The sequence below is a fragment of the Eschrichtius robustus genome, chromosome 14 (genome assembly GCF_028021215.1).
Source record: "Eschrichtius robustus isolate mEscRob2 chromosome 14, mEscRob2.pri, whole genome shotgun sequence".
In the NCBI taxonomy this organism is placed as follows: domain Eukaryota; kingdom Metazoa; phylum Chordata; class Mammalia; order Artiodactyla; family Eschrichtiidae; genus Eschrichtius; species Eschrichtius robustus.
Window position 1 is genome coordinate 47,478,897 of NC_090837.1, and position 11,457 is coordinate 47,490,353.

The following is an 11,457-nucleotide window of genomic DNA, read 5'->3' on the forward strand; positions in this document are numbered from 1 at the left end:
GACAGAAGCTTCTGAAAATGTTTCATCAAAAGTATGGCTAACTAACCAGTTACCACTGTTAACTCACGGCTCTCTTAACCACCAGTCAACTAGGAGGCTGAAGGGGCAGACCTGGGACCCAGAGTTCAAAAGGTCCCAAGTCTCCAGGAATCTAGGGGTCTCAGAGAGAATTCAGAACTGGGTAAAACAATCAAAATGGTCTAGAAATTGGCTTTGGGACTAGTAATGAGAGTGATTACAGAGAATGCCTGAAAGAATGTTTTATGCTCAGTACCATTGTTGAACTGAGTAATGAGATACTCAGCTTGTAATTAACCTCAGCCACCTAGTTCATACCCTAGAATTTCCTCACAGTAACATAATGATTAGCTCTGCACCTGATCTGACCCTATGGGCTGCACTGCCATAAACAGGGTCAGAGAGGGGTTACCACTGGGGAAGGAGAGGAAGTAGAGGGACACCATGAACCTAGGCTCTTAGGCAACATAGGAGAGATAACTGCCCCATCCCCAATAAATGCGCGGAGGGGATGGCGGAAACTGAGCTGCTTCCAGAGCATCTCCTTGAGCTCTCTGCCGTTGAGAGCGATTCCTTGGAGGTACCGCAAGTCATCACACATCCACAATGACATCCAACATTAATGTGCTACCAGAAGAGATCCATTCAGTTCTAAGAAATACAATTGGTAAAGTGAACTTCCAAAAGAATTAGAGGAGTTGAAGCAGCATCTATCCAGTTTAGTACATGCCTCGTGTTTAATCTTTTCTATGAGCTATTAATATACTGAATCTTGTAATATCCCTGAATACTGACACTTGATTGAAAGGTCCCCACTACAGACACGTAAGGCAGGATATCATGCTCCATCAGTACACCAAGCATGGGATGAGATCATACGCTCAGGACCATGTTGTAACTCAATTAATATTCTTAATAACTAAACAATTCATCCTTATTAGGTTGTAGCAGAGTGAATGAGTTATTACTATAGACATGTGACCCTCATTAGAAAAGCTCAGACATAGAATCATTTTGGAAGTACCTTTCTCTATTAACCTCCAAAGCACTCAAACAGTGCTCCTGAATTATATATAATACTATGGGTACTGCGCACGGCAAAAGGCACCACATACTTAGATTTGCAATCAGCTTTCTTTTTCACTCCCTCACGGTGATGAGATTGAGAATTTCTAAGCATGCCAAGAGTTTGAGGCACAAGAAGCCTAAAAGCATCGTTTTCTGCACCTGACAAGTGTTGGCTTGCAAACTGGCCCCCGTACACAGAGGGCAAGGAGAGACAGACCATCCAGACTGGCAGGTGGCAGGTTTCATAAGCAAGGGAACTTACTGATGTGGCTTGTCTTGGGCACTGCAAGATGAGTAGATCTCCACACCTGCCCACCAGAATCTTAGAAGTTTATGTAGCGGGCTTAATGGGGTTCTGTGCTGTATACCATCCACATGGTCTCAACAACACCTTCCTCTCTCACATCTGTGCCCTTGGAACAGCTACCCCTGTGGGAACAGTGGGCTGAACATTCATTCCAAAGATGGGGAGGGGGGCAGGGGCCTCTGATTGCCCAGGTCCAGCTTGTAGGTCAACCGACGGTCATGTCCTCTCAATGACCTCCTCCAAAAACAGTGAAAACAACCTAAAACTTATTTTCTCTGTTTTGACTGAGGCTTAAAACATCATGCTCTTGCTTTTAATAAGCCATCAGAGTTGGTAAAAATAGGTCCATGAGCTTATGTGCTAGTTGATTTAACAGTAGTCTTCCATGGAAATCAAAGGGTTAGAGATCAGATAGCTTCAGAAGTTATTTCCAGACTCATTTCCAGATCCATATTACATGAGCAAATGTACACTTACCAAAATAAAACATTTAAACAACAAATATGTGTTCCTACCCCTAAATCAGCATAAACGGGAGATGAAAGAAAATAACGAATGTGTTATCTCTTTTGAGGACAATTTCCCTCTAGGTCCATTCTGATATTGTGCCAAGAATAATAATGATGCCGACGACTGGTCACCAGCTAGTCTCAGGGGTGGCAGTCGAAGCTGCCAGGTAACAGAGCGTGTGCTCAGGCAGGCGAGAGGTCAGACCTACAGGACTGACAGAGGACATAGCCCGCCATGGGAGGTAGGCATCAGGAACTGAGGCAGAAGGGCAAGGAGGGAGGGCTTCTAAGAAACCTCTGGGCATAGATGCCCCAATATTTGCTGGAGATAAATGCTAGTCTTTAGGTTGGCACAACTCATGCTTACTTATTTTCTCCCAAGCTTTAATACTTACTTCTCTCTTTATAAAAATCACTACCCAGTGTGATTTTGTCTACTGTCATGATACCAACTCTACGCTGATGAAGAAGAAAATACATGTTGGGATTGGCTGTAATAGTCTTCTCGCCAACTGTTATTTCTTCTAGAAGCATGAACCTTGTCTTAGTCAGGTGACCTACTTCAAATGAAATGCAAATGCCTTATTGTTTAGAACAAGGATGGCACATATGAAGTCCCATCAGGCTCAGCAGGAATGAGTGCCATGATGGATGAGTGCCTCTGTCATGGTTGTGGAGGGGAGAGAGCTGGAACGCAGAATAAGGTCAAACATGAAGCTAACAAAGCATCTAGTACATAACATGCACTTAATGGTGAAATCCCAAGGCATTCTTTTTATAGTGAGGAATAAGAAAAAGAAGGAAATTATCACCAATAGTGCTCAATATTTTCCAAAATGTTTTGGCCAAACAACAGACCAAGGAAAAGAATTAAGTGCTATAAACATTGAAGAGGCAGTGACAAAAATGATTTGCAGTACAGCAGAAACTAACACAACATTGTAAAGCAACTATACTCCAAAGAAAAAATTCTGATTAAAAAAAAATTATCTTTATTTGCAGATGACATACTGCTTCCTCTAAAATCTGGAAGTAGTACTAACAACTACTAGACTGAATAACAGCTTTTTAAAATTGCCAGAAACTAAACTCAGGACTTCCAGGATAAACATAGCTACCTAAGTTAGGATTTTTCCCTGTTCACTTTGTGGAAGTCACATAAAAGCAAAAAGGAGAATGAATAAAATTCCACAAACTCCATTTTCAGCAAAACCAGGAGTCAGATATACTATGCAGACTCTAAAACATATAAGATCTGCCAAAGTCAGCAGAGATCAGCCAGAACTCATGCCTGTATTGGGGAAGAGAGCATGGAGAATGCTACAGGGCATAGCAAAAACACATTTCTTGAAAATGGGGAGCCCCTCTTAGAGGCAAAAGCCCATGTCCCTTGTTTGCATCAACAAGCAGAGGAAATGGGTTGAGAAAGGGGGAGGATGGGGTAAGGGGGTAGCCGAGTCTCCCTGAACCATGTCTCGTCCAAAGAAGGAAAGGGGGTAGGGCTGCACAGCAAATGGGGGTACACAGGCCCCCTCTACAGGAGGTGGACTCTCTCTGAGGCTGCAAAGAAGTCCTTCAACTAGCCTGATCTTTCTGCCCAATCTCTACCCCCAGGAACTTCTTTTCTAGGAAAACTCAAATCATTTACCGATGGGTCATAAAGTAACCCTTTTTTTGTTGTCTTGTTTGTTTTGTAATAAATTTTATTTATTTATTTACTTATTTTTGGCTGCGTTGGGTCTTCGGTGCCGTGCGCGGGCTTTCTCTAGCTGCGGCAAGCGGAGGCTACTCTTCCTTGTGGTGCACGGGCTTCTCATTGCGGTGGCTTCTCCTGTTGTGGAGCACGAGCTCTAGGCGCGCGGGCTTCAGTAGTTGTGGCACGTGGGCTCAGTAGTTGTGGCGCACAGGCTCAGTTGCTCTGCGGCATTTGGCATCCTCCAGGACCAGGGCTCGAACGCGTGTTCCCTGCATTGGCAGGCGGATTTTTAACCACTGCGCCACCAGGGAAGCCCTAAAATAGCCCATTTTTATTGGGTGAAGGATGGGCACAGCATTGACACAAAGCTAATACAGGAAAAAAATTGTGAAAAACAACAACAAAACAATAATAGATGAGTGCACTTGTCAGAAAACTATGACTATGAAGCACTTGAAATTTGTGAGCAAACGTTTAACATGAATTTTTAAACTTAGAGAAGCGCCTCTATGAAGAAACACTACAAAGCAGAAACTGCAAAAGCTCAGAGATGTAAAATAATTTAATAAATAAATTAACTACCTTAATTTAATAAAAAATGAGCTAGAAGAAGCAGAAGACAAAAAATTTACAGAAATGAAGAAAAATTTAAAGGAGAATAAAATAATAATCAAAAAAATTTAAACACACTAAAATGGAGATGGAGGAAAATATAGGTGAATATTTTTAGAATCTTGGGATCAGAAGGGTTTTCCTAAACATGTCCCCAAAAAAGTTAAAACAATAAGGAAAGTATCAATGAATTTGATTATATTAAAATTAAAATTTATGTATATGAGAAAAACATAAATTAAATTCTGGGAAACATTTGAAACATACATAACAAACAAAAGTTGATATTCTTTAGCCACACACACATATATTTTACAAGTTAATAAGAAACATATAACACCTCAACATAAAAAAGTCAAAGGATATGAACAGACAAGTCAAAAATAAGAAACACAAGTATTACTAAATAAAAAAGAAAAATTCAAAACAGAATGGCAAATGCCATTTTTATAAAGAAAATTATTTAAACATTTGTATGGGTACAAATGGGGGGGGAAAGCCACGCATGGATGAAACTGTCAAAATGTTAAAACTTATGTGGAAAATATTTTATGATGAGTTTTACTACTTCAGGAATCAGAAATAAGTAAAATATTTCTACATTTTTTAAAAGCACACAATTAAAACATCGCAACAACATCAAAATAAGACCAAGGTTTAAATTAGTGTTTCTCAGCAGGGCTGCTTTGCTTCCCCAGGGCACATTCAGCAATGTCTGCAGACATTCCTGGTCGTCACAACTGGTAAGAACTGATATTGGCGAACAGTGGATAGAGGCCAGAGACGCTGCTTAATATCTTACAACGCACAGGACAGCCCCTCACAGAAAAGAACCATCTGACCTAAAATGTTAATAGTGCTGAGACTGAGAAACTCTGACCTAGATGGAAATAAGACAGGACCTGTTTGTAAGAAAGAAGTAGTGAAAAGATGCTGTGTTGACTTAATGTCTTATGATTAGCCCACATCAGAAATCTCAAGGAACTATTTCAAACTGTTCGGAAGTTGCCTCACATTCACATCTCCATATATCCCTGTGGGAACCAGCATCGTACTGCACCTAACCCCGTGGCCTCCACAGAGCTGGAAGGGTGATGCCTGTAGAATCAGCCTTGCAAAACCACTGAGAGGCAACCCTAACTTCCAAGTCAGGAGAGCACAGCTGTACAGGCAGAATCCTCCTAGATAGAGGTGAATGGCCAGGAGGGTGGGTGTGACCTTCCACTCTGCTCCTCTCCATTCCTGCCTGTGGGAAGGCACTGCTTATGGGGGAGATCAGTTCTAACCTCCCTGTGGACCCTCATAACCAATGGCTTCCCAGAAGATAGAGCTAGATGTTGGGCTTTTGATGACCAAAGTACCTTTTTTTGAGTCCCTAGCAAGAGATTACTAAGATAAGGTTTATTGGAAGAGAAATGGTTTTCTAAATTCTTTAAGCTTCAGTTAGTACATCAAGATTCAGACTTGGCCGACTTTACCATTAAGCCAGGGATAGGGAGAAGCAAGGCTATGCTGTAAGGGGGATCCCTGCCATGGGAAAAGGAAGGTTAAAGACTATACTTTTCATTCCCAGAGAAGGTGGAAAGGGAAAGGAGAAAAGGGGAGCAAAAGATATATGTGTTCTGGCAACTTGCTCCAGACCAAATTCCAGAGGGAACAAAGAAGTAGATGTATCTAGACAAATATGAGGGAAACTTGGAGCTAGTTGCTTCCTTCACCATACAGAACCTGGGAAAGCTGAGAGCCTCCAAGAAGAGGTTGTATCATATGTGACAGGAAGAGAACAGGTAGATGAAGCTGAAATACCACGCCTGGTTGCCCATGCCTGAGTGGAGGGTGCAGTGCCTCCAGACACTAGTGTGTGCCCTAGGAAGTCGCAAAGAAACACTGAGGTGACCAGTGGACTTTCTGAGGCCCGGGATAGAGAGATGTCAAGCATTTCAAAACTGATGGGCAAATGGTGGGTTTTGGCTATGGACACCATCACAGTACCAAACACCACCAGGTATCACCAGCCACTAACCCTTCAGAGGACACCAAACCCCAGAGCAGGAACCAGAGAGGGCTCAGAAGGACTGTTCCTCTCCTATGTGGATAAGAAGTCCCTCAATTCCTTGTCACCATGAGAACCCTTAAAGCTCCCCCAACCCAACCCCATAGATGCCATCTTGGAGATGGGGAGAGAAGAAGAAATTTGAAGATGGAGTTGAAAGAGACGAATTGAATTGAAAAGGACTGAAATCAGTGAACTGACATGCGTGTGTCCCCCTGCCCACTTTCCGTTAAGTCCGTGATTGAATATTTGAGAAGCCTACGTTTGCTTCCATATCTGAGCAGTGGTTTGTAAATGTGTTGCACCTTTTCGGGGTTTCCTCAGAAACTGAATCAGAGTGAGATGTCCCCACTTGTGTCTGGGTTTTGTCGGAAGGAGTAACTCTGACTTTAGCCAGAAGCCAGAGGAGGGAGCTGGTAGCGCTCATCCCCTGTGTCTTTCTTTCGTTTTATACACTCACACGCATGTACACACACACACACACACACAATTAAAGCTTTTGTTTTAAAATGGTTAGTTTGAAAGGAATAAAACAACTGTAGAAAATGTTTTAATTTAAAAAAAACCACACAAAATCTTACCAATGAAAAATTCTTGTCCTAAGATGGACCAATACAGAAATATCTGCTCATCTTTGGAGTGTTAGTCTCAGTCCTTATCCAAGAAATGTGCTGTTTTGCATATTATAAACTTTTTTTTTTTTTAAAGCCCGTGTGGGCTTGAAGAGTATAAACCCAGGTGGGACAGCACCCTCTGTGGGATTAATGGCTTATGTTTCTGGTTTGAGCTTTGGAATCATGAGTGGAATTTTCCTTTGTAAATACCCTGTCTGACTCTTTGGGGCCGGGCACGGTGGGCATTCATGGAGACCCTCCCCAGTGCTTCCTAAATTCAGCTTTCATGACGCTGGTGATCATATTGCTGCACGTGTTCTGGGGCACTGTGTGTTTGGATGCCTGTGAGAAGACAAAGTGGTCCGCCCTCCTTGTAGTTCTTCTCCCCTGTCTGCTGGTGTCAGCCCTGAGCTTCATAAATCCTCGCTGTGGATTAAAGCTGGTGTCTGCATACATCATCCTGGTGCTCATGGGTGTCTGGACATTCTTCGTTTCTGCCGGAGCCTGGAAGTCTGCCTCCTCTGCCAAGACTAGGGCTCCCTCCTCTTCAAGCAGCGCTCCAGATAACCTCCAAGGACCAGCGCTTCTGAAACAGGAAGCTGTGCCTTTAGTAGAAGCGCAGCTGGGTCTTCTTCTAAAAGTCCATTTTCCTGGTGAAATTTAGAATAAACAGTACTATCTAGATACGATATGGCTTTCATGCAACGGCTTTCTGAAAGGGATACATCAGTGGCGTGCAGCCTGGATGCAAGTTGGAATCACCTGGGAAAACATAAAGAAAAATGTTCTGGGCTCCACCCGCCAGATTTAATTGGTCTGGGCATTTGGTAATTTTTTAAAGCTTCTTAGATAAAACTCCGATGTGCAGCCAGGTTGAGAACTAGCCATGTCCAAATAGGAACTTTCTGAGAACACCATAAGTAGATAAGAATGAGATGTTTAGCTATCTCCTAACTCAGTTTGTGTTGAGCAAGTAACTATCTGAATGTCAAATAGAAGTCTAGTTGGCCTTTGTCTTTTTAAGTTCTGAAGTCACAAAAGGCTAAAGGGCTATCATCTCTGTGAACTGTTTTCTCGTACTTCACTAGTACTCTGTTTTATGAGAACATGGTAGGCTGTGCTTCTAACTACAGTAATAAATTGCACTGACTTACTATGATAAAAAAAAAAAAATTCTTGTCCTGTATTTCTTTTCTTTTTTCCTGTTCTTAACTTTGGTTGCCTTACTTTTTTAACTTTATAATCTCACAGGCTGTGCTTTCATCTTAAAATTTATCTTTCTAGTTCTACCTTTTATCTTTTACCTGTTAGGCTTTCAGTTTTTAAATCTATTTTAAATTTTTATTTATTGTCATAATATCTATTAGACTTATTTATTTAAATTCTTAATTTTTATACTCTTCCCCCAAATCTTTTTTTCCATCTTTATATGGCCAAGTTGAAAAAACAGGGGCATGCAGCAGCAGAAAGGGTCAAAGTGCTAAAAGGAGAGAATGGAAATTTTCTTCTCAGCCTCCTACATTATTTTTGGGCCACAAGACAATTTTCTAGAAAGTCTTATCCATTATTCACACTTTATTATAGTATGGAATTTCTACCATGCCACATGCCTCCTGGTGGCATTGAACTTCTCAATAGTTCTCAATAGATATTCAATAGACAGCAGGTTTCTGGTGCCCTTTCACAGTAGCCTGGTGCTACTTCCCACCCATTTATATACCAGGAAGTTGACCACCCTTTCAGGCAGTTCTCAGGCTTCCCAGGGACCCAGAAGAAAAGAGGCAAACACTGGCTAGAGTGAAGGATATATTATATAGGGCTTTTTTTCATTTCGTGCTTCTGTTTTTGTTTTTGTTTTTCTTTTGTTTAATAGTGCAACTTGGACCTCTGTTGGATCTTGGGAATCCAGACGTGTCTAGAATGACAGACAGTAAATAAGCTAAGGATCTCCCCTTTGCATTCTCTTACCGACCAAGGATCCCAGGAAGGTCCTACAGGAACATGGTAGAAGCTTAGGTGTTTTGAATTTTCCTCTTCCTAGGGTAGAACAATTGCAACATTTGGGGGTCTCAGGTCTTGACAGTGCCTCAGGGCTCTAGCCTCACTGCTTCTTTTCAAACTGTTAAAAATATTTTTATTGTGAGCTAGAGTAAAAATACATTTTACATGGTGATCCAGTACACACACACACACACAACACACATATTGACACAAATAAACATTTTATCAAATAATACCCTTACTCCATATGATAAAGTTAAAAAGCAACAAAGCTAATATAAATGTGATTTTATGATTATTTAATTGCAACATTATATTCTATATGTCTCTAATCTACTAAGATTATTTCTTTACCCCTGCTTTGCAAATGGGAGTTTGAAACACTAAATAAAGGACTTTTCCCAAAGAGTTAGCTTGCTACAAAGTAATATAAACAAATGCAACAATAGCTAACATTTATTAAGATTTAGTATGTGCTAGGCACTGCCCTATGTGTACTTTGGATGATAATTCTGTGGCAAAGGTACTATTTTTATTTTCATTGCTACATTTTATGTAAGGAAAAAGGCATTTAGGGATTAAGTGGCCTCTCTAGATCACATATCCAATTGCAAAACAGACCTTAGATTCGAACCCAGACTTCCTGGCTCCAAAATTACACACTTATCCACTAAATTACATTTTCCTTCTCCCATCCATCTTCAGAGAAATTAAAGTAAAATCCCCCCCTTGTCCTACTCAGCTTAAAGGACAGGACCAATAAGGCTATGGTATCCCAAGTACCTAACTTCTTTTGGGTACCCTGGAGATGTTTCACCAGTGAGCCCAACTCTAGCCCGGGTGACAGGGTGACATTGCCAATCAGGATATATTTACCTTGGCCTCCGAAATCCAGGATGTGGCACAATGAACAAAAATATCACCTAAGAAATAATATGACACCAAGAGACACACCTCTTTAGCCTGGTAGAATCCCTGGCAACAATTCTCTCCAACTTATCTTCTACATTACAATCCAAGTTATCTTTACATACACAAATTTTAGCCTGTTACTCCTACAATTAAAATATTCATGACTTTCATCATATACTCACTAGAGTCTAAATAAATTATTTTGCAATGTATACAAATGCCAAATCATTATGTTGTACACCCCAAACTAACATAATGTATGTCGATTATACTTCAGTTGAAAGGAAGGAAGGAAGAAAGGAAGGAAGGGAGGGAGGGAGGGAGGGAGGAAAGAAAGAAAATTATATATGGCCATGATCTTGCCCCAACTTAATTTGAATCTCACTCTGTAGTTCCCTATTCACAAAACCTTAATTTTAGCCCTTTCACACCTTGTTTGCCTAGATCTTTACTCATCCTTAAAAATCCAGTTCAACCAGAGCAGAATGTGAAAGCTTCACCTGTGTAGATACTCAAATAGCCAATCATTATCTCGCCTCTCAAATCTCCACTCCTCATCTATAATATTGAGGTAACAAAAGAATTTTCCTCATAGGATGTGATGACAATTAAATGAGTTAATGCATATAAAGCTCTTAGTATGGTGCCTGCCTATTGCTTAAATATCATTAAGCCCATGGTTTTATAGTTCTATGGTATGTGTGTGTGTTTTCAGGCATACGCTCACATGCACAGAGCTTTGCTTCTTAGTTAATAAATTTTTACTTACCATTCAAAATGTACTTTTTAGTGGTTTGGGGTTGTTGTTCATTTGCTAGATTCTGAAATTGGTTCTTTGGTGGTCATTTGCTCTAATTTTCTGGCTCTCTGATTGCTAGTCTGGCTCAAGTATCTCATTATTTTTCATTTATTGCCCAATTGAATAAATAGCAATCGAGTGCTTCCCAAATGTGGCTGGTGGAATATCAGGCACTAGGTTTTTTTAAAAAGCATATTTTTAAGGCTTTTTCAAGATCCTCTTGGGATGGGGGCCAGGAACGTGTATTTAAACAGTTTCTCCAGATAATTCTTCTGTGCCGCAGAATTTGAGAGCCACCAAAAGAGGACCATGGGAATTGGCAGCTGGTCAGGCATTGCTCAGACATCACATACATCAGAGTTTCCTGCACGAAGCCTTGCTCCTTCCTATTCTCCCTCCATCTCTCCTCTGTAGAGAACTGCCCCCGAGAGTTCTCTGCGCTGCGTGTACCCGATAAGCCTTGGTTGGTACCAATTCCTGAAGTTTTGGGCATTTCTTTCTATCTGCTCTCTTGGTTGAAAGGAGAAAAAAATTGACCCTGCTTGGCTGAAGAGCCCTTTTTACTGCCAACACTGTTTGGTGAATAAATGTATCCTCCAAATCCTTTAACAATGTACATGTATGTCAAATCATCACATGGTACACACTGAATATATTGCAATTTTATTTGTCAATTATGCCTCAGTAAAACTGAGGGAAATTTTTTACCCTCCAGCTCTGCCACTCCTGGCAACCCTTCATGAAGAAGACTTCAGGGAATTTCCCATCTTTGCTGAAACCCATCCATGCATCCAGCCCTTGCTCTCTAAGCTGTGAGGAATCAGCTGGGGCTTCTGTATTACACCCACTTACCGTCTATCACACAGCA

At 41.0% G+C, this 11,457-nt stretch overlaps 1 pseudogene; it reads left to right on the top strand.

The window, feature by feature from the left end:
• Positions 1-529: 529 nt before the first annotated feature.
• Positions 530-7,444, top strand: LOC137776204 (gamma-secretase subunit APH-1B pseudogene; annotated as a pseudogene).
• The last annotated feature ends 4,013 nt before the right edge of the window (positions 7,445-11,457 follow it).